Source organism: Phocoena sinus, chromosome 12, assembly GCF_008692025.1.
Source record: "Phocoena sinus isolate mPhoSin1 chromosome 12, mPhoSin1.pri, whole genome shotgun sequence".
Taxonomy (NCBI): domain Eukaryota; kingdom Metazoa; phylum Chordata; class Mammalia; order Artiodactyla; family Phocoenidae; genus Phocoena; species Phocoena sinus.
The window spans coordinates 12,542,219-12,563,528 of NC_045774.1; the positions used below are offsets into that span (position 1 = coordinate 12,542,219).

Sequence of the window (21,310 nt, forward strand, 5' to 3'; positions counted from 1 at the left end):
TTCCAAATCTATTGGAGCATACAAGAATTTCTTCATTAGGATTACTGAAAACAGGAAGAAATAATGTCTGACAAGAAAGGATTAGGCCAAAAATAGAAAAAGCAGCTGTAAGAACTCAAACATCTCGGCATCAATTCAAATTATGGTCAGAGACCCTCAGTGGATCCTGGGGATTACCCTTTGTCACCTGAAAAAAAATGCACGATTTAAAAGTTGAGAGTTATGTTTTATTCAGCAGACATTCTGAGGACTTCAAGCTCAGGAGACAGGGCTCTCAGATCACTCTGAGGGATTGCTCCAAAGAGGCAAGGTGGGGAGCCAGAATATATAGGAGTTTTTGCAACAAAGACCAGGTAGTCGGAACATTGAACGTTTACTGTTAACTAAAGAAAACCAGGTATCTCAAATTAAGGAATTTAGCACTTTTATACTTATGGGAAGATGCAAGAGTCTGGGCTCACTGAAATCATTCCTTTGATAAGCACCTCAGCTCTCTGGGGCCAGTATCCTGTTCTTTCTTATCCTGAGTCTCCTCAGCATTCACCGTCGTGGGTGGCTGCAGCAGCAGACTGTTAGATGGCGGGCGTCCCGTTTCCATCCTGAGTTCCCTCAGGGCTCACCGTAGGGGAGGCTGTAATGTGATGGCTTGATGGCTGCAACATCCTTTGTTTACTGATATGGCAGGCGGCATTCTTAGTTCACACCTGTAATACGCTCATGCAAGAAAGTGGATGTTTTCAGTGTTGACCCAGAGTCACCAATATAAGGTTAAACTAATTTGGGGCTACTTTTCTAAGTACATAGGAGGTATATAGTATAATACATTCGGTTGTGTAAAATAACTAACATGAAAAAAGTATCATTGCTTAAAAGGTAAGAAATCAGACATCTGGAAAACTTACTAGTTATGCAAAGTGATGCATACTCAGAGGAGCTGGTGCCTTAGCATTTAACGATGAGCTTCAGTTTCCAGCTACAGCTTTCACTGGAATAGGGGCAGGTGGCCCAGGTATAATACCCTCCTGTTGGCCTGAAGGAGAGAGAACGGATAAACTCCACCATTGCAGGACCCGCCATGCTGCCTCACTCCCCACTTCCGGTGGTAGTTGCAGTACAGAGTACTGGGGGTGAGAGTAAATCTGCCCAGTCGGTCCTGACTCCCTCTCCTGATAAATGAATTTGGGAAGCAGGAACAAAGGCCCGTGCCCGTGGCCTTTGTGGAGTGGTGTCACCACATGTATACTCTTCCCCCCAACACACCCACACAATCACATGCACTCCATTGTATCAGGTCCTAGTTGTGAATGTCACAACAGTAACTAAAGATAATTTTCAAGTGTGTGTGGAGTAATCAAACTGACAGCCTTTTGTTTTAGCGCCTTATTCTTGCCCTACTCCAGTTGTGCTAAAGGTACCAAAGGGTCTGATAAAAATTCAAAAGAAGGCTGACTCACAAGGGGAAAAAAAAAAAAAAGGAAGGGGCTTGGATAATGTCTTAACGTGACTGAGTCAAATGTACTGCTTCTTAAGAGATGTTCAAAATGTTAAGTCAACTGTCTGTCTCTCTCAGTCATAGAAATGCTGACCCAAAGGTTCACAAATGTAAAATGTCTTTTCAGAAGTTATAAATGCAGACTTAAGGAATGGATTTATTGCATGGGGGCTGATTGTGACCTTTATTGTCAAAGGGACTATGAGACTCATGCAGCTTCTAATATTCCTCTTATTTAAAAGAGAATGCCACTGTTCTTTAATTAAGAGAAACCACCATTCTCTAGTCATAGTATAGCTCTCACTAAGATATTTGCAAACACTCTGTAAAATGCTGCCTAAACACTTTGTGTTTTTCAGAGTTTTGACTTCTTTAATGGCTGGCACACCCTTGGCAGTCTGAAGAAGCCCTATGGACTCCTTTTCAGAATAATGTTTTTAAATGTATAAAACAAAACACAAAGGATGACAAAGAAACCAAATATATAAAAATATAATAATCAAAAAATGTATGATATAGTAATATATGTGCTTCTTTATTAATGCATTAAATAACAGTCTAGCAGCAAGTCTGGTGACATTTGAATACTGATAAGGAACATAAATGATATTTACAGATACCTTCAACAATGATACAGGCGATGAGAATACCTCATTTTGTTTCTATGGGAAACAAAATCACAGATGCCGATAAAACTTTGGTGGTTTATTGCCAGTATTTATATTAGAAGGAAATGTTAAGTTTCAGTTAGAGATCAGTGAAAATGAAGATATATTTTCCCCATTTAAGTGTACAGACTCCCTGAATTCTGTTCACAGGACCCTTGGACCCCCAAATGAAGGACCCCTGGAATAGGAAAATCATTTTCATAGGATTATGAGCATTGTTGAGATAAAATTTCTTCAAATAAATATTTGTATACCATTCCCGATACAGTTATGAACATTTATTTTTATTTTTTTATTGTTTTCTTTTGCGGTACACGGGCCTCTCACTGTTGTGGCTTCTCCCATTGCGGAACACAGGTTCTGGACGCGCAGGCTCAGTGGCCGTGGCTCACGGGCCCAGCCGCTCCACGTCATGTGGGATCTTCCCGGACCTGGGCACGAACCCATGTCCCCCGCATCGGCAGGCGGACTCTCAACCACTGGGCCACCAGGGAAGCCCTGAACATTTATATTTTTAATTCTCAAATGGAAATGTCATTCATTCATTCATTTATATTCTTCCTTATAAACTGCCTTGTTTTTGAAAGGATTTGAGGCAAATTGCATATATACATACAGCAACATGTAATAAAATTACAAGATTGTGGATAAGAAAAAAGAAAAGAAAAGGTTGGTATGAAATGTAAAAGGTGTTTTGGAGTAAAGTTAATATACAAAGTGTATGTGGGAAAGTTCTAGACCTTTACTAGAGTACAATGGCAAATTTGATTCTAAGTTTAACATTCAATGCGATGAGTAAAAAACAATTAGTTATAGATTCATGATCACATCTCCTGAGATGCCAAACTCTTTCTCTACTAAAACTAGAGAAAAAATTCTTCTATATGCTTTGCCTCATAATGACTGTCTTAGCTTGAGCTGTTATGGCAAAATACCATAGACAGGTATTTGTATTTATACATAGACAGGTATTTATACAGACAAGTATTTGTCACAGTTCTGGTGGCTGGGAATTCCCAAATCAAGGTGCCAGCATGGCTGGGTTCTGGTGCGGGCTCTCTTCCTGGTTTGCAGACGGCCACCTTCTTGCTGTGTCTTCACAGGGTGGAAAGAGAGCAATCTCTCTCTTTTCTCTTCTTCTCTAAGGACACTAAACCCATCATGAGGTTTCTACCTTCATGGCCTTTGAAAGGCCCATCTCCAAATACTTTTACATTGGAGTTTAGGGTCTCAACATCTGAATTTTGGGGGCAACACCATTCAGTCCATAGCAATGATACACTGAGGAATGAAATTAACAGTACTTTTGAAAACTTCCCTTGTTTTATTGGGCTATTTCTTATAATTTCTCAGTGTAAATTATCAACATATGTTTCTACTGGCCCAACTACATGTAGAAATGGATTTTAAACTATCTAGTGTAAATTTTTTTAAACTTTTGGAGGTATAAAGTATTTATTTACTTTTAGTACCACCTCTTTGGAGGTACTTATTCTTGAAATGTAGATTAGTGATTATTAATTTTTACATGTCATGGACCACTTTGAGATGCTGATGAAAGCTATAAATGCAGACACACATTAAATTCTGCATTCAATTTCAGGGAATCACAGACCTCCTGAGTTCTCAGTACTCTGAGAATAAATAACTCTGCAATATAGAGTAATAGATATGCCTTTAATCATATTATATAAATATTGTTTACTGTAACTGAGCATTTGACATGGATTGAGAACCAGCCAGTTGGATTTAACGCTCCTGGCAAGCATGGGAATGCAGCTATTCTATGATGCAGATTAAACAAATGCTTTAATAACTTGGAGAATAGGAAAGCTGCAAGCACATTTAGCTAAATACAATGCTAATATTTCAAGGTTGGAGGGATGCCTGGATCATATAGCCTGAATTCTTATACCCAAGATTCTCATGCCCTTTGGAAACATCACAAATCTCTAGCTACCACCATTTCATGGTCCCAGGATGACGACCCAAATATGGTCACAGTCCCCAATTCCTCCCCTCAACCCCTCCTCCCATCATGTATCATAGCCCAGTTGAGACGAAGCTGTAATGTGAGAAATCAGAGATAAACAGGGTGGACCCAGATTTTGTAAGACCCAAAGCTTATACAATTTCGAGGGTCCTTTTTAGGAAATACGATACAAACTTACAAAGACAAAGTTGTAAAGAAACTCAGTATTTAAAAGACATGACAGAAATGACAATAAATTTCAAAATTTAAAAAGCTCACAAAATACCAGAAATAGCACATTAGTCAGAAAAATAGGATCGTTTAAAAATTAACTGCTTGACATATCTCTAAAATCCTTTCCCCCTACATTTTTAGCTGCATGTTTTTTGTTGCCTCTTCACATGATAGTGATTTTACAGTCATTTTTCTTGAGAGAACATAGAAAGGTAATCCAGTCTGTCTAGCATAAGTTGATCAGAATTGTTTTTCATTGATTGTTCAGAAAAACCTCTTTTGCCTTCACAGTTTATTGCTGGTAATGTAAAATTTTAGGATTTCTCTTTCAAGTTTCTTTCACCTGTGACCTACAAAATTAGGAAGAATTCCCCCCAAACTTACTTCTGGTTCTGTTCATTAGAAACCCTGTTTCCCTCCACTACCCACAGGCACAGGGAGACACATGACCTGTTTACATTGTAATATGATCTCTGGTCCCGAGCCATCATCACTGTGCCAGGTGAATTGGCCAATGGAAAGTAGAGTGTCACTGGAAGTTATTACCACACTTGACAGCTGGCTATAACCTAACTGTACAAAGAAGAGATTGTAAGAAACATAAATATATCCTAGTAACTACAAAGCAGGTATATCCCTCCTTATATGCCTGCTGTTTGAAATCATAGGCCACAGCTCACCCTTGTAAGAGCTTTTTTGTTGTCCTCTCTCACAGCCTACTCCAAGGGCTGTCTACATATGGCTGTGGCTATCTTTGCAGCACCTCCATAGAGCCTTCTAGTAAGATTCCTTAGAGTTCAGGCTCAAGAAAGCAAGGCCAAGAAAAGAAGGAGGAGTAAAATTTTTCTTACCATATCTCAGAATCTCAATTTTTCCAAGTTTGTAGACATGGGAAGTATATGCCCTCTTCTGCGAAGATCTCATTCCCAGTTGCAGGGGTATGATCTTAGCATAGGCCCCAATAAGACAAATATCTCAGAACACACCAGCCTAAGATCAGAATGGGAAAAAGCCACTTGGAATAGTACGGGATTTATTTCAATTCACAGATGAAAAGTTGTTTAAGGCCATAGACACATAGACAATAGCATATGGCTTCAGTGATTTTAACCTGGAAGATCTAGAACCATATGATCATTTCAACGCTAAAACTCTTAGTTCAGCACACATGGACTATTTTAATTCATTGACGTAAATTTCTGGTGACTGCCTCAAGATAATTAGCTACAAAATATAGGCTTTGGTAATTGGTCGAGTTAACTTGTTTTATAGATATATTGACTATAAGCAGATTACATGAGAAGCTAAGTCTAACAAAGATGCTCACTTTGGGTTTAGAATTGTTGATCTGTAGTCTTCTTTTCAGGGGTCAGGTATCAAGGCAACTTCTCCATTAAAGCCACTCCTAGCTCGCAACAATAAAAGCTATTGTTTCGAATACAAGAATTCTTATTTTATTTTGAAGGGAAGTGTCTATTTCATCCAAGAGAAGAGTGAGTTGTAAAGGCATGAAACTTCTGCTTCTTCAAAGCCTATGGGAAGCACCATGTTTTTGTTTTTGACTTTATAGTTTTGGGGGAGTATCTACTTTGCTTGTTTAAGAGAAAAAGCCACTTCTCTCAATACCTATGTTCAAATAAGTTGGAAATAAATATTTTCAGAGACTCAGTTGAAGAATCAGAATAAATAAGAACACGTTGCTTATGTTTAACCTAAAATATCCTCTGCTTTGAACTTTATCCACAAAGAGGCCAAACCTGCATTTTATTTTATTTTTTAATTTTTTTTTTACTTTTTGGCCACACCACGTGGCACGTGGGAACTTAGTTCTCCGACCTGGGGTCGAACCCGTGTCCCGTGCTGTGGAAGCTCGGAGTCTTAACTGCTGGACCACCAGGGAAGTCCCAGCTGCATTTTATTTTTAATGGAGATACAGAGGAGCTGTTCTTTCCTTCTGGGAAGGAACACATAACACCAGAAATCATAGTGGGAGGAATGCCCTCCTCCAGGCATGGAGGCTTAGAAGATGAGCAGTGAAGTTGTAGACCAGAAGCGTAATACATCTGCATTAGCTTCAACTGATTTATAACAATTCTAGAAACGGGTTTTCATTTTTTATGTAGTAATCCAACTATGAATTTTATAAATTATTCAGACATAGAATGAGAATAGTATAGATTCACAATTTTCAAAAGAATTAAAAAACATTTTTTTCAAAGTCATGGAACCTTTTCTTTGAATGAAAGTATGGCCTGCAGTTCAAGGTGAAACCAGTAAGTGTGGACTTGCTCAGCTCACCCAGGCTCTCTGCATCCTCCTTAGTCTCTTCTCCCTGCGTAGAACTCTGCCTGCTCTTGGGCATAGAGCAGGTACCCAAGTTCATGAAGCTCTCATGGGAGGATTGCTTGTTCAAGGTTTCAGAAGGAGAACCACTGACAATAGCATTTTAAGGCAGGGATAATTCACAACCTTACTGTGAAAGAAATAGTATTTCCTGAGAACTTTTGGGGTGAATACTGCAATAGATAGAAACACTGGCAATCTTTCTTCCTTAGATTACACATGTGTGTTTGTGAGAGGCTGACCCTGGTAACCTGAGTAAGAATTACTCATTTTCTATCGAAAGGAAAAGAGACCCTTCGTGGTTCTTCATTCTTTAAAGGAAGGCCGCCCTGTATTTCCTTTGCTCTCTTTGGGTTTGTGTCGTTTTTTCAGTTGAATTAACTGGGCACAGTCTGTTTCTTGAATGAACAAATAAAAATATCTTCTTGATTGGAGATGATATAATTGACTATAATAACTCATGAAATGTTTGGGAAGTTAAAGTTAAGCTGCCGGCTTAAATTTGCTTTGTTAGTAATAAGACGTTCTCTACAAACCAAATTTAAAAAGATATTTTGGGGACAATTTGCGAAATTGTTAAATCAAAGTGGTGTGTATATAAAATATCATTGTAATATGTTTTCTAATATGACCTCAAAGTTTTTTCTAAGAAAAAATTTCTATAGTTCTCTAAAATAGAGCCAGATGATCCTGAATCCCACATTTTTCAGTGAATTTCGAGTGAAACAATCTTTGCTTTCTGTCATTATGTAGCTTTTTTCCCCAAAGAACACAGAAATGTTAAACACTGCATATTTGAGATGGCACCAATCCTTGAGCCTTATAAGTTACTGGTCTTGTTCTCGAAAGCACTTCTGTGCTTTATGTGCTGGTTTCAAATGCTGAAAATGTCCATGTGGACTTTTATATTATTCTGTACCCTAGGACCTCCTGCTCAACAGCTGAGATAAGAAAAGAATGCTCTTGAGAGCATTAGGGTGCTGTCCAAAATCTCATATATGCCTGGTAAAGTTAGTGGGATGTCAGGGTCTCTGCTGTGATTAAAAGATCTAAATGTGACTTGTCAAGTAGCTCAAATATTAGCTCTAATCCCCATTCGCGCAGAGTTCTAATTTTAGGCTTTGTAGACCCAAAGCTGCATATGTAGAATATCCCTTGTTACATCACAAATTTTCCAAATGGATACAAGAAAACGGAGCAGGAATACACAAGTTAAGAGCGGGTATCTCTGGAGTTTGGGCTTATGGGTGATTTTTGTTTCCTTTTATTAACTTTTTTTTCTTTTGCATTTTAAAGTTTAAAACAATGCAGATATGTATTTTTTTTTAATATCAAAAACTTCATTTTCTGAAAAGTAGAATAGATGCTGTAGTTATTGGCGGAGCCAACCTTGGAGTAAGGACATGGTGAACAAGGGTCCCGAAGACACCTTGTTCCTTCCAACATTCAATAATAGGCACCATGTCAGAAGTGCCTGTCAACTTTGGGTTTAAAAATATGCTTATGGTAGAGGTGGTGAATCAGGAGTCTGCTCTTGCAAGAAGTACCAAACAACTAGAAATGTAGTGACTCTAGACCAATAGGGAAGAGAAGGGGAAAGCTTCTTGTATAACCTGCATTTAGCATGTGTATCCCATCCTTCCACCCCTCCCTCCCAGCATCGAGAGGTGGGTGGGAGGTCCCTGGCAGCCTCTTCTCCTTTAATGTTCCTTTGTCTTTAAACCACTGATGCTGATATTTACGAATTAGCATTGTAGGTGGAATACACATTTTTGTCAGTGAGAGGTACAGAAGGGGAGTCTTTCTAGGTGCAGGAGGTGACACAAATGAACCTGCAGTCATGGGAGTTTCTGGGGAGTGTGACGGTGCTTTAGGGAGGGCGGACATAGGTAAAATATGTGGTTTTGGTTTCTGGGAGAAGCAGAATAGGGAATGGTAAAGCTGAGAAGGGACTTTTGTGTTTCGTGTTTGCCTGTCTTCTTTATATCCGCTTCTGTGGCAGCTTCTTTCCCTGGCCTCCCATGCCTGGCCTCCTGCCGCCCTCTGGCTGGTCAGAGACCTAAAATAACACACCATCAAATTGCTCTCTTCCCCTTTCTTTTCTTTCTCCCCATGCTTCCCTTCATTCTCGTCAAATGTACATAGAGTTGACAGCATATCAATAATCAAAGCACAGGAAAGTTTGAGAGTCGTGAACTTTACCTCCTTCATGTAGCTAATCATTTGGAATGTAGTCTCTTGAACCATGTCAGGATGAGAGTTGGCCAACACAACTGGCAGAGTTAGGCTGCAGCCAACCAACCGCTAATACACAGGTGCATGTCACAGCAGGGTCACTCCTGGCTGGCTGAGAGCATTTGGTGAACAGCCAAGTAGCTTCAGAAAGGACTCAGGGGCATGACCAGGTGTACTGCATGGGGTCCAAGAACCCTGTGAAAGAGGGGCTAAACTTATCTGCAGTTTTGGTTTAGACATGCAGACTTGACTGATGGACAGAAGGCTTCGAAAAGGACCTGGACTAGAGGGAGAGCCCTGGGTGCCTGGCAAAAGCTAAGATGAGGGAAGTCTGGCAGCATGGGAGGAAGCAGGGCTGTGGGTACAGAGGTTCCTGACCCAGATCCTTCCTGTTCTCTACCCCTCCCTGCACAATCACTCTTCTAGGGTGTCTGTGGGTTCTGGAGGGAGAGAGATACGGTCAAAGGAAAGCATATGTCACTGTGGAGAGTGCTCTTCAAAGTACTGATCAGAAACAGGTGTGTGTGTGTGAGTGTGTGTGTGTGTGAGTGTGTGTGTGAGTGTGTGTGTGTGTGTGTGTGTGTGTGTGTGTGTGTGTGTGTTGGGGGGCGTGTCTAGAGGAGGTTGGGGGTAGTGCAGGCAGCCTCCGATGAGCATTGGGGTGGTAGCTGTCCACAGAGCAGAGGATGCCAGCCAGAGCTGCATCTTTCAGGGCAGTCGTCTTCATCTGTAAAATGGGAATAAAGACAGCACCAACTTCACAGAGTTGTGAAAACTAAATGATTAATGTGTGTACAGCATTTAGCGTATGCCAGCACAAACAAAGTGATAAACAGGGTTTAATAAATGTTGGCTATTGTTATTTTCATCATCGTTGCTTTTGTGAGATCCCTTCTCTCTGCTTATCTCCTACTTATTTTCAAGTGGTTGCATAGTTTGATTTTATGTGATGCAATAAAATGGATTTTGCCAGTGTTTTTGCTTTTAATCAGAGAAATTACTTCTCGGGATGTAATAGAAAAGGGTTAGATTACACCTTAAGTACATTGAACTTGAGCAAAGTTTTAAAAATGATTGTGGCATCTCCAAGTTGAATTTTTACTGAATAAAAAAATTAGGCACGAATGTCATTTTTTTTGCTCTAAGAAGATCGTGGGAATAACTAATAACACTTGGTAGAGGTTAATATAGTATTTAAGGTAGTAATTTTAACAGTTTTGGACTCATTTTTAAAGACATCATTGGAATACTTTTCAATAGACGTCAGTCTTTATTTCTTAGGAAATTACAACGATTAGCTGCAGGCAGCTTCTCTTATTGTTCTTTGAAGACAATAGGAGTCTGTTGAGGATTGGTGGGGCACAAAATGAATGATACATGTTTTAGTAAAGACTTCACTGCTGAAACATTTTTCATCACTCTTTTTGTCTGGCTACAATTTATGTATTCAAGGCCTAGTCTTCAAATGTAGCTTTCTTTACTGTATTTGGCCTAGAAAATGAATTCAAGTGAAGGAGAAGAATAATGCTTTTCCTAGGGCTAAGATATAGATTTTTCTTTTGAGGGGCTATAGATTTTTTTTTTTCCTCAAAAGAAAATGATGTTACACTTGCAGAACTCTGTGAAAGTTGAAAAGAGAATTTTGTTCCTGCTTTGGGTGTTTTCAGGATTCTGCTTCTGCTTCCTTATGAAACTGTGCACTAGGCAAGGACAAGAATATCACTCTCATTATTCAGGCATTTGAAATTACTCTTTTCCTTTGAAATGAGATATTCAAATCATTGAGTGTTAGAGAAATTGCGCATGGGTGTTAGAGTAAACGGATCTTGATCTGTCCTCTCAGCATGAGGCTTTCTGGAGGTGGTAAAGTGGTTTTAATCAGTGGAAAATAGCACCCGATTTCTACAAGATCTTCCCAAGCTCAAAATGATTTAGATAGTAATCTGAGTCTGAATACCACCCAGATAAGCACCTGCAGTCACATTTACCTGGACGTGGGTGGCATTGCTTTTTAAATTTCAGTATTACTATAAAAGTTGTCTGGCTTTTACCCCTATCAGTTCTCTTGATTTAGAGGATGGGAAAACTTCTTTGTGTTCTTTCTGGCTGGAATGTCTAGTTAGAGATTCATTCTGCTGGCTGTGATCAAGTTACATACACTGATACCCCAAATTTTCTTGATTTGGCCCTCAACTAAACAATACCAGGACTGTGAGGTCCAACAGTAAAAAGAAAAATTTTAAAACGAATTTAATATACTATGAAGTTCTTGTACAAATGCTAATTACTACATTGTGAAACAATGCTGTTTTCACTGTTTTGGGAAGTAGAAATCTTGTTCCGGGGAGAAAGAAAGAGCTGGTTTATTACTAGGTACGCTAAGTGCAAAGACAAACTTGAACAGAAGTCAATGACTTGGCATCCAATACAGCTAACATTCATCTACTTTTACATTGTTTCTGGTGAACTCTTATAATTTCAAATCATTATAGTTGGAAAATATTTAGATAAAACATAATGTCACATTACTTTTCAATTTAAAATAACAAAACTGGAACTTTAAGCCACACAGTGTAAACAATGTGGAGTGCAGGTTGTAGGAGAGAAAAAAGATGTCTAGATGTATTTGACATGAAAATAGAGGGTTTTTTACTGCAGTATGATATTTACAGTATCTTTATACTTAAATTTTGGCCACAGAAGTAGTCTTACTGGTTATATACACTTGGATAGATTTCCATCCAAAAAGAAAAGATGATTAAAAACACCGACCTTGGGACTTCCCTGGTGGTCCAGTGGTTAAGACTTCACCTTCCAATGCAGAGGTTGCGGGTTCGATCCCTGGTCAGGGAGCTAAGATCTCACATGCCTTGTGACCAAAAAACCAAAACATAAAACAGAAGCAATATTGTAACAAATTCAATAAAGACTTTAAAAGTGGTCCACATCAGGGCTTCCCTGGTGGCGCAGTGGTTGAGAGTCCGCCTGCCGGTGCAGGGGACACGGGTTCGTGCCCCGGTCTGGGAAGATCCCACATGCCGCGGAGCGGCTGGGCCCGTGAGCCATGGCCGCTGAGCCTGCGCGTCCGCAGCCTGTGCTCCGCAACGGGAGAGGCCACAACAGTGAGAGGCCCGCGTACCCAAAAAAAAAAAAAAAAAAAAAAAAAAAAAAAGTGGTCCACATCAAAAACTCTTAAAAAAAATACCTACCTCACTCAGCCATAAAAATGAATGAAATAATGCCATTTGCAGCAACGTGGATGGACCTAGAGATTATCATACTAAGTGAAGTCAGACAGAGAAAGATAAATATCATATGATAATGCTTATATGTGGAATATAAAAAAAAGATACATATGAACTTACTTACAAACCAGAAATATTCTCACAGACATAGAAAACAAACTTATGTTTACCAAAGGGAAAGGGGGGGGAGGAATTAATTAGGAGCTTCAGATTAAAATGTGCACATTACTATATATAAAATAGATAAACAACAAGGACCTAGTGTATAGCACAGGGAACTCCGCTCAATATTCTATAATAACCTATGTGTGAAGAGAATCTAAAAAAGAATAGATATTTATATAGGTATAACTGAATCACTTTGCTGTACACCTGAAACTAACACAACATTGTAAATCAACTATACTTCAATAAAAAACCATAATATATATCTATACTATAACTGAATCTCTTTGCTGTATGCCTGAAACATTGTAAATTAATTATACTTCAATAAAAATTTTTAAAAAAGGAAAAGTGGAAATGTATTTTGAGGAATGTTCAAGAGATTAGAATATTATTTTCATTTTATCTTTTAGAAAGCGTTCAATTCTGGGGGAATCTCAGTTTAATGATTTCCTGCTAGCTTACTACCCAAGTTTTCCTATTTTCTATGAGATACAACTTTCTGTCTCATTCTCCAGGAGAGACACTGGGTAATTATGATGATGAGCAAGTTACTCTTTTGCTGCCTCTTCTTGGGGTTGATGTGGTAGGACTCTGACTTCCTCCCAGGCAGTTGAGTCCTGGCAGAAATCTGATGACCTCTTTCTTGTCTTTTTCTTGTACAGATCAGAAGCAACAGACCTGGAACGAGGAAGTGCATAACTTTTTGGTATGTAATTGAGAACTCTTCAAAACTAATTCTTCCTTTTGGTGATATTCATGACCTGAACAGCCCATACTCCACTTTGTTATTCTAATTTGTGAACCAAATTATAATAGCCTAGGTGTATTTACCCCGAGGCTAGGATTAATGCAGAGAGAAGCTAATGGTATTCATAAATAACCAACTGTATTTGGTCCTCTGGATTTCCCTTGAAAACTGATTCTTGACGGCGATTACATTTCAGTAGAAGAGCTGCTTAGTAAAGCAATTTATTTATGGAATTATCTTGTTTGAGCCCCTTAGTGGTCAGGGACATACCAAACTGTCAAAGTACCATAGAACTATAATTATGTGAAGAATCTATTTTATAAGCAACTATGGGTTTAGATGCCCATATGTAAATTGAAAGTTCTAGAAATGAGGCGTTTACTAATATAAATTTACTAAGGACTATAATGAAATATTTATATTTAGTAATTATTATATCAATATAAAAGTAAAATAATCTTAAGATGTTCTCATCTTTAAAGTTCATCCCTAATGATCTAGGTAAGACTGGAGTTCTACAAATATATATCTAATTTTTCTCATTATTCCTTTAATTTCCTGTTTATAAAATGATTCAAAAAGAATGTCTTAGTTCCTCACTGGGACACCTATCACTTGTTTAGTTTAACTCTGCTTATAACTTGCCAGAGAATACAAGAGAAGCATTCTTTTCATAGCTATCTATCAAGAATACCTTCTTTTGTGACTCCATGGATATAATGAAATAGTAGTAATTTTTCAGAAAATATTAGTATATTAATTCAAGAGCTATTATTTTTCTATGAAGCGAAGAAACAATAGTAATAATAATCACTTTTCTCCCCAGTATGTACTTTCTACCACTTCCAATTACCTAGCAACTGTCTTTGAAACATTGTTACTCATGACCCATTAGTCACCATCATTTTTTTTTAAATATCTTTATAGGAGTATAATTGCTTACGATGGTGTGTTAGTTTCTGCTTTATAACTAAGTGAATCAGCTATACATATACATATACCCCCATATCTCCTCCCTCTTGCATCTCCCTCCCACCCTCCCTATCCCACCCCTCTAGGTGGTCACAAAGCACTGAGCTGATCTCTCTGTGCTATGTGGCTGCTTCCCACTAGCTATCTGTTTTACATTTGGTAGTGTATATATGTCCATGCCACTCTCTCACTTCGTCCCAGCTTACCCTTCCCCTTCCCCATGGCCTCAAGTCCACTCTCTACGTCTGAGTCTTTATTCTTGTCCTGTCCCTAGGTTCATCAGAACCTTTTTTTTTTTTTTTTAGATTCCATATATATGTGTGAGCATATGGTATTTGTTTTTCTATTTCTGACTTACTTCGCTCTGTATAATGGACTCTAGGTCCATCCACCTCACTACAAAAACTCAATTTTGTTTCCTTTTATGGCTGAGTAATATTCTACTGTATATATGTGCCACATCTTCTTTATCCATTTATCTGTCCATGGACACTGTGGTTGCTTCCATGTCCTGGCTATTGTAAATAGAGCTGTAATGAACATTGTGGTACATGACTCTTTTTTTTTTTTTTTTTGTGGTACACGGGCTGCTCACCATTGTGACCTCTCCCATTGTGGACCACAGGCTCTGGACGCGCAGGGTCAGTGGCCCTGGCTCACGGGCCTAGCTGCTCTGCGGCATGTGGGATCTTCCCGGACTGGAGCACGAACCCGTGTCCCCTGCATCGGCAGGCGGACTCTCAACCACTGTGCCACCAGGGAAGCCTGACTCTTTTTGAATTATGGTTTTCTCAAGGTATCTACCCAGTAGTGGGATTGCGGGGTCGTATGGTAGTTCGATTTTTAGTTTTTTAAGGAACCTGCTTATGGTTCTCCATAGTGGCTGTATCAATTTACATTCCCACAAACAAGGCAAGAGGGTTCCCTTTTCTCCATACCCTTTATAATATTTATTGTTTGTAGATGTTTTGATGAAGGCCATTTTGACTGGTGTGCGGTGATAACTCATTGTAGTTTTGGTTTGCATTTCTCTAATGATTAGTGATGTTGAGCATCCTTTCATGTGTTTGTTGGCAATCTGTATATCTTCTTTGGAGAAATGTCTGTTTAGGTCTTCTGCCCATTTTTTGATTTTTTTTTTTTTTTTTTTTTTTGATATTGAGCTGCATGGGCTGCTTGTAAACTTTGGAGATGAATCCTTTGTCAGTTGCTTCATTTGCAAATGTTTTCTCCCATTCTGAGGGTTGTCTTTTCGTCTTGTTACAGTTTCCCTTGCTGTGCAAAAGCTTTTAAGTTTCATTAGGTCCCATTTGTTTATTTTTGTTTTTATTTCCATTACTCTAGGAGGTGGGTCAAAAAGGATCTTGCTGTGATTTATGTCATAGAGTGTTCTGCCTATGTTTTCCTCTAAGAGTTTTATAGTGTCTGGCCTTACATTTAGGTCTTTAATCCATTTTTGGTTTATTTTTGTGTATGGTGTTAGGGAGTGTTCTAATTTCACTCTTTTACATGTAGCTGTCCAGTTTTCAAAGCACCACTTATTGAAGAGGCTATCTTTTCTCCATTGTATATTCTTGCCTCCTTTATCAAAAATAAGGTGACCATATGTGTGTGGGTTTATCTCTGGGCTGTCTATCCTGTTCCATTGATCTACATTTCTGTTTTTGTGCCAGTACCATACTGTCTTGATTACTGTAGCTTTGTAGTATAGTCTGAAATCTAAGAGCCTGATTCCTCCAGCTCCGATTTTCTTTCTCAAGAAAGAAAATTTGTGTTTCCATACAAATTGAGCAATCTTTTGTTCTAATTCTGTGAAAAATGCCTTTGGTAGTTTGATAGGGATTGCATTGAATCTGTAGATTGCTTAGGGTAGTATAGTCGTTTTGACAATGTTGATTCTTCCAGTCCAAGAACGTGGTATATCTCTCCATCTGTTTGTATCATCTTTAATTCTTTTCATCAGTGTCTTATGGTTTTCTGCATACCGAAAACTTTTGTCTTTTGTCTCCTTAGGTAAGTTTATTCCTAGGTATTTTATTCTTTTTGTTGCAATGGTAAATGGGAGTGTTTCATTAATTTCTCTTTCAGATTTTTCATCATTACTGCATAGGAATGCAAGAGATTTCTGTGCATTAATTTTGTATCCTGCTACTTTACCAAATTCATTGATTAGCTCTAGTAGTTTTCTCGTAGCATCTTTAGGATTCTCTATGTATAGTATCATGTCATCTGCAAACAGTGACAGCTTTACTTCTTTTCTGATTTGGATTCCTTTTATTTCTTTTACTTCTCTGATTGCTGTGGCTAAAACTTCCAAAACAATGTTGAGTAATAGTGGTGAGAGTCGGAAACCTTGTCTTTTCCTGATCTTAGTGGAAATGGTTTCAGTTTTTCACCATTGAGGATGATGTTGGCTGTGGGTTTGTCATATATGGCCTTTATTATGTTGAGAAAAGTTTGCTCTATGCCTACTTTCTGGAGGATTTTTTATCATAAATGGGTGTTGAATTTTGTTGAAAGCTTTTTCTGCATCTATTGAGATGATCATATGGTTTTTCTCCTTCAATTTGTTAATATGGTTTATCACATTGACTGATTTGCGTATATTGAAGAATCCTTGTGTTCCTGGGATAAACCCCCTTGATCATGGCGTATGACCCTTTTAATGTGCTTTTGGATTCTGTTTGCTAGTATTTTGTTGAGGACTTTTGCATCTATGTTCATCAGTGATATTAGCCTGTAGTTTTCTTTTTTTGTGACATCTTTGTCTGGTTTTGGTATCAGGGTGATGGTGGCCTCGTAGAATGAGTTTGGGAGTGTCCCTCCTCTGCTATATTTTGGAAGAGTTTGAGAAGGGTAAGTGTTAGCTCTTCTTTAAATGTTTGATAGAATTTGCCTGTGAAGCCATCTGGTCTCGGGCTTTTGTTTGCTGGAAGATTTTAAATCACAGTCTCAATTTCAGTGCTTGTGATTGGTCTGTTCATATTTTCTATTTCTTCCTGGTTCAGTCTTGGAAGGTTGTGCTTTTCTAAGAATTTGTCCATTTCTTCCAGGTTGTCCATTTTATTGGCACATAATTGATTGTAGTAATCTCTTATGATCCTTTGTATTTCTGCAGTGTCACTTATTACTTCTCCTTTTTCATTTCTAATTCTATTGATTTGAGTCTTCTCCGTTTTTTTCTTGATGAGTCTGGCTAATGATTTATCAATTTTGTTTATCTTCTCAGAGAACATGCTTTTAGTTTTATTGATCTTTGCTATCGTTTCTTTCATTTCTTTTTCATTTATTTCTGATCTGATCTTTATGATTTCTTTCCTTCTGCTAACTTTGGGGTTTCTTTGTTCTCCTTTCTCTAATTGCTTTAGGTGTAAGGTTAGGTTGTTTATTTGAGGTGTTTCTTGTTTCTTGAGGTAGGCTTGTATTGCTATAAACATCCTTCTTAGAACTGCTTTTACTGCATCACATAAGTTTTGGGTCATCGTGTTTTCATTGTCATTTGTTTCTAAGTATTTTCTGATTTCTTCAGTGATCTCTTGGCTATTTAGTAGTGTATTGTTTAGCCTCCATGTGTTTGTATTTTTTACAGATTTTTTTCCTGTAATTGATGTATAGTCTCATAGTGTTGTGGTCAGAAAAGATACTTGATACGATTTTAATTTTGTTAAATTTACCAAGGCTTGATTTGTGACCCAAGATATGATCTCTCCTGGAGAATGTTCCATGAGCACTTGAGAAGAAAGTGTATTCTGTTGTTTTTTGAATGGAATGTCCTATAAATATCAATTAAAATTAAGTCCCTCCTGTTTAATGTATCATTTAAAATGTGTGTTTCCTTATTTATTTTCATTTTGGATGATCTGTCTATTGGTGAATTTGGGATGTTAACGTCCCCTACTATGAGTGTGTTACTGTCGATTTCCCTTTTTATGGCTGTTAGCATTTGCCTTATGTATTAGGTGTCCTATATTGGGTGCATAAATATTTACCATTGTTATATCTTCTTCTTGGATTGATTCCTTGATCATTATGTAGTGTCCTTCTTTGTCTATTGTAATAGTCTTTATTTTAAAGTCTATTTTGTGTGTTATGAGAATTCCTACTCCAACACTCTTTTGATTTTCATTTGCATGGAATATCTTTTTCCATCCCCTCACTTTCAGTCTGCATGTGTCCCTAGGTCTGAAGTGGGTCTCTTGTAGACAGCATACATACGGGTCTTGTTTTTGTATCTATTCAGCCAGTCTATGTCTTTTGGTTGGAACATTTAATCCATTTACATTTAAAGTAGTTATCAATATGTATGCTCCTATTCCCATTTTCTTAATTGTTTTGGGTTTGTTATTGTGGGTCTTTTCCTTCTCTTGTGTTTCCTGCCTAGAGAAATTCCTTTAGCATTTATTGTAGAGCTGGTTTGGTGGTGCTGAATTCTCTTAGCTTTTGCTTTCTGTAAAGGTTTTAATTTCTCTGTCGAATCTGAATGAGATCCTTGCTGGGTAGATTAATCTTGGTTGTGCGTTTTTCCCTTTCATCACTTTAAATATGTCCTGCCACTCCCTGCTGGCTTGCAGAGTTTCTGCTGAAAGTTTCTTTCTCTTCTTTGTTCGCACAGCTCCTGGGATTCAGCTTTGGATTTGGCCCCATCTCTGCATGTAGGCCGCCTGGGGGCATCTGTTCCTCCTCCGACAGGATGGGGTTAAAAGAGCAGCTGATTAGGGGGCTCTGGCTCACTCAGGGCAGGGGGAGGGAGAAGCACCAAATGCGGGGTGAACCTGTGGCAGCAGAGGCCAGTGTGATGTTGCACCAACCTGAAGCGCACCGTGTGTTTCCTGGGGAAATTTTCCCTGGATCCCGGGCCCCTGGCAGTGGCGGGCTGCACAATCTCCCGGGAGGGAGGTGTGGATAGTGACCTGTGCTCGCACACAGGCTTCTTGGCGGCTGCAGCAGCAGCCTTAGCATCTCATGCCCGTCTCTGCTGTCCAAACAGATAGCCGCGGCTCACGTCCGTCTCTGAAGCTCGTTTAGGCGGTGCTCTGTATCCCCTCTCCTTGCGCATCCCGAAGCAATGGTCTCTTGCCTCTTAGGCAGGTCCAGACTTTTTCCAGGACTCCCTCTCAGCTAGCTGTGGTGCACTGGCCCCCTTCAGGCTGTGTTCACACAACCAACCCCCGTCCTCTCCCTGGGATCTGACTTCTGAAGCTGGAACCTCAGCTCCTAGCCCCCAACCCGCCCTGGCTGGTGAGCAGACAAGCTTCTCAGGCTGGTGAGTGCTGGTCGGCACTGATCCTCTGTGCAGGAATCTCTCTGCTTTGTTTTCTGCACTCCTATTGCTGTGTTCTCCTCTGTGGCTCCGATGCTTCCCCCCCTGTCACCCCCCGTCTCTGCCAGTGAAGGGGTTTCCTAGTGTGTGGAAACTTTTCCTTCTTCACAGTTCCCTCCCTGAGGTGCAGGTCTGGTCCCTATTCTTTTTTTTTTTTTTTTTTTTTTTTGCGGTACACGGGCTTCTCCCATTGCGGAGCACAGGCTCCGGACGCGCAGGCTCAGCGGCCATGACTCATGGGCCCAGCTGCTCGGCGGCATGTGGGATCTTCCCGGACCGGGGCACGAACCCGTGTCCCCTGCATCGGCAGGCAGACTCTCAACCACTGCGCCACCACGGAAGCCCATGGCCCCTATTCTTATGTTTCTGTTTTTTCTTTTGCCCTACCCAGGTACGTGGGGAGTTTCTTGCATTTCGGGAAGTCTGAGGTCTTCTGCCAGCGTTCAGTAGGTGTTCTGTAGGAGTTGTTCCACGTGTAGATGTATTTCTGATGTATTTGTTGGGAGGAAGGTGATCTCCACGTCTTACTCCTCCGCCATCTTTCAGGTCTCTCCCTGAGAAGATATTTTAATCTCATGATGGATTGTGTGTCTGACTGGATATTGAATTTTATGTAGAAAATTTATTTTCGTTTAGAACTTTCAAGGCATTGCTCCAACATCTTTGACATTCCATGTTGCATATGAGAAATCTGATGTCATTCTTATTCTTGTTTCTTTGTAGATAAATACCTTTTTATCCTCTCTGCATACCTTCGGAATTCTGAAATTTCACAAGACATATTCAAGTGTACATCTTTTAAAATATGTCTGATTCAGCATTTTGTGGCATAGGAAGGTTATTATTTTCCCTCTCTCTCTGAGCTCTGATTCCCACTATTTTGGTTTCATTCTCTATTCTCTCCACCAGGTAACCAAGATGGCTACTGCTAACTCTGGGTTTGCATTGCACTCATGACTAAAATCCCAGAAAAAAGGACAAGTCTTTTTCCTAATTGTCTGGGCAGAATTTCCTGATTAGCCTGAGTAGGTTCATGTACTCCTTTCTGAATTGGTCATTGTGTCAAAGAGGATAAGTACTTTGATTCATCTATTTCTTATCCCCTCTACGGCTTCTACTCTGGCTCAAGACATTCTAACATCTTCTCGGGATGACTGTGGGAGCCTCTTAACTGGTTTCTCAATTTATATCCTGGCTCCCATCAGTCTTTTGGCTAGAGCCAGAGCTGTTAATGTGTCTGTCAGATCAAAACCCTACAAAGCTTGCCTGGAAAGATTCAAGGGAAGCTAGAGTCTTCAACCATTGCCTAAGAGACCACCAAGATCTAAGAGAGGATACAAGAGAGAGGAAGGATGCAGCTTATGGAAGGCCACACTGACAAATTTGTAGCACGTCATATAGTTAATGAGATGCCTTTGAAGCGTTTTTAATTGACATGATCAGATCTTAGAAAGATTTATCTGGTAGCAGTATTAAAGATGAAATGGAGACATACAAACCAAGATAAGGGAGATCCACTAAAGTGGTCTAGGCCGAGTGATGATGGGCTGAACTACACTTTGGAGCAGTGAGAATGAAAGAGAGGTAGATTTATATCAGTGATGTTAATAAAGGAGAATCAGTTGCTCTTTGTTACTCTACATGACCTTAGTTCAGACCTGGCTCTCTCACCTACTAGCTGTATGACCTTAAATAATTTACGTAGTTCTCAATTCAAATCTCTCCTTGACTTTAAAATAAAAATTATTAATATTAATATTAATTCCTAACTCAAAAAAAAAAGACCACCAAGACCAAGTCAGATCTGCATGATCTGACTTCCCATGACCCCTCTGACCTCATCTGCTGCCACTCTCCTTCCGTTGCACCCGCAGCCTCAGGCATGCTGGCCTCCTTGTTATGCCTCACACATG

At 39.4% G+C, this 21,310-nt stretch overlaps 1 protein-coding gene across 6 annotated transcripts in view; it reads left to right on the forward strand.

Annotated features, from left to right (window-relative positions):
- IPCEF1 (interaction protein for cytohesin exchange factors 1) overlaps positions 1 to 21,310 on the forward strand; it is a 205,224-nt gene that overhangs the window by 42,405 nt on the left and 141,509 nt on the right. For all 6 annotated transcript variants that reach the window (XM_032650833.1, XM_032650838.1, XM_032650831.1 and 3 more), the window contains one exon: positions 13,020 to 13,063. The gene's annotated coding sequence lies outside the window, so the exon portion shown is untranslated. The remainder of the gene's footprint in view (positions 1 to 13,019; positions 13,064 to 21,310) is intronic.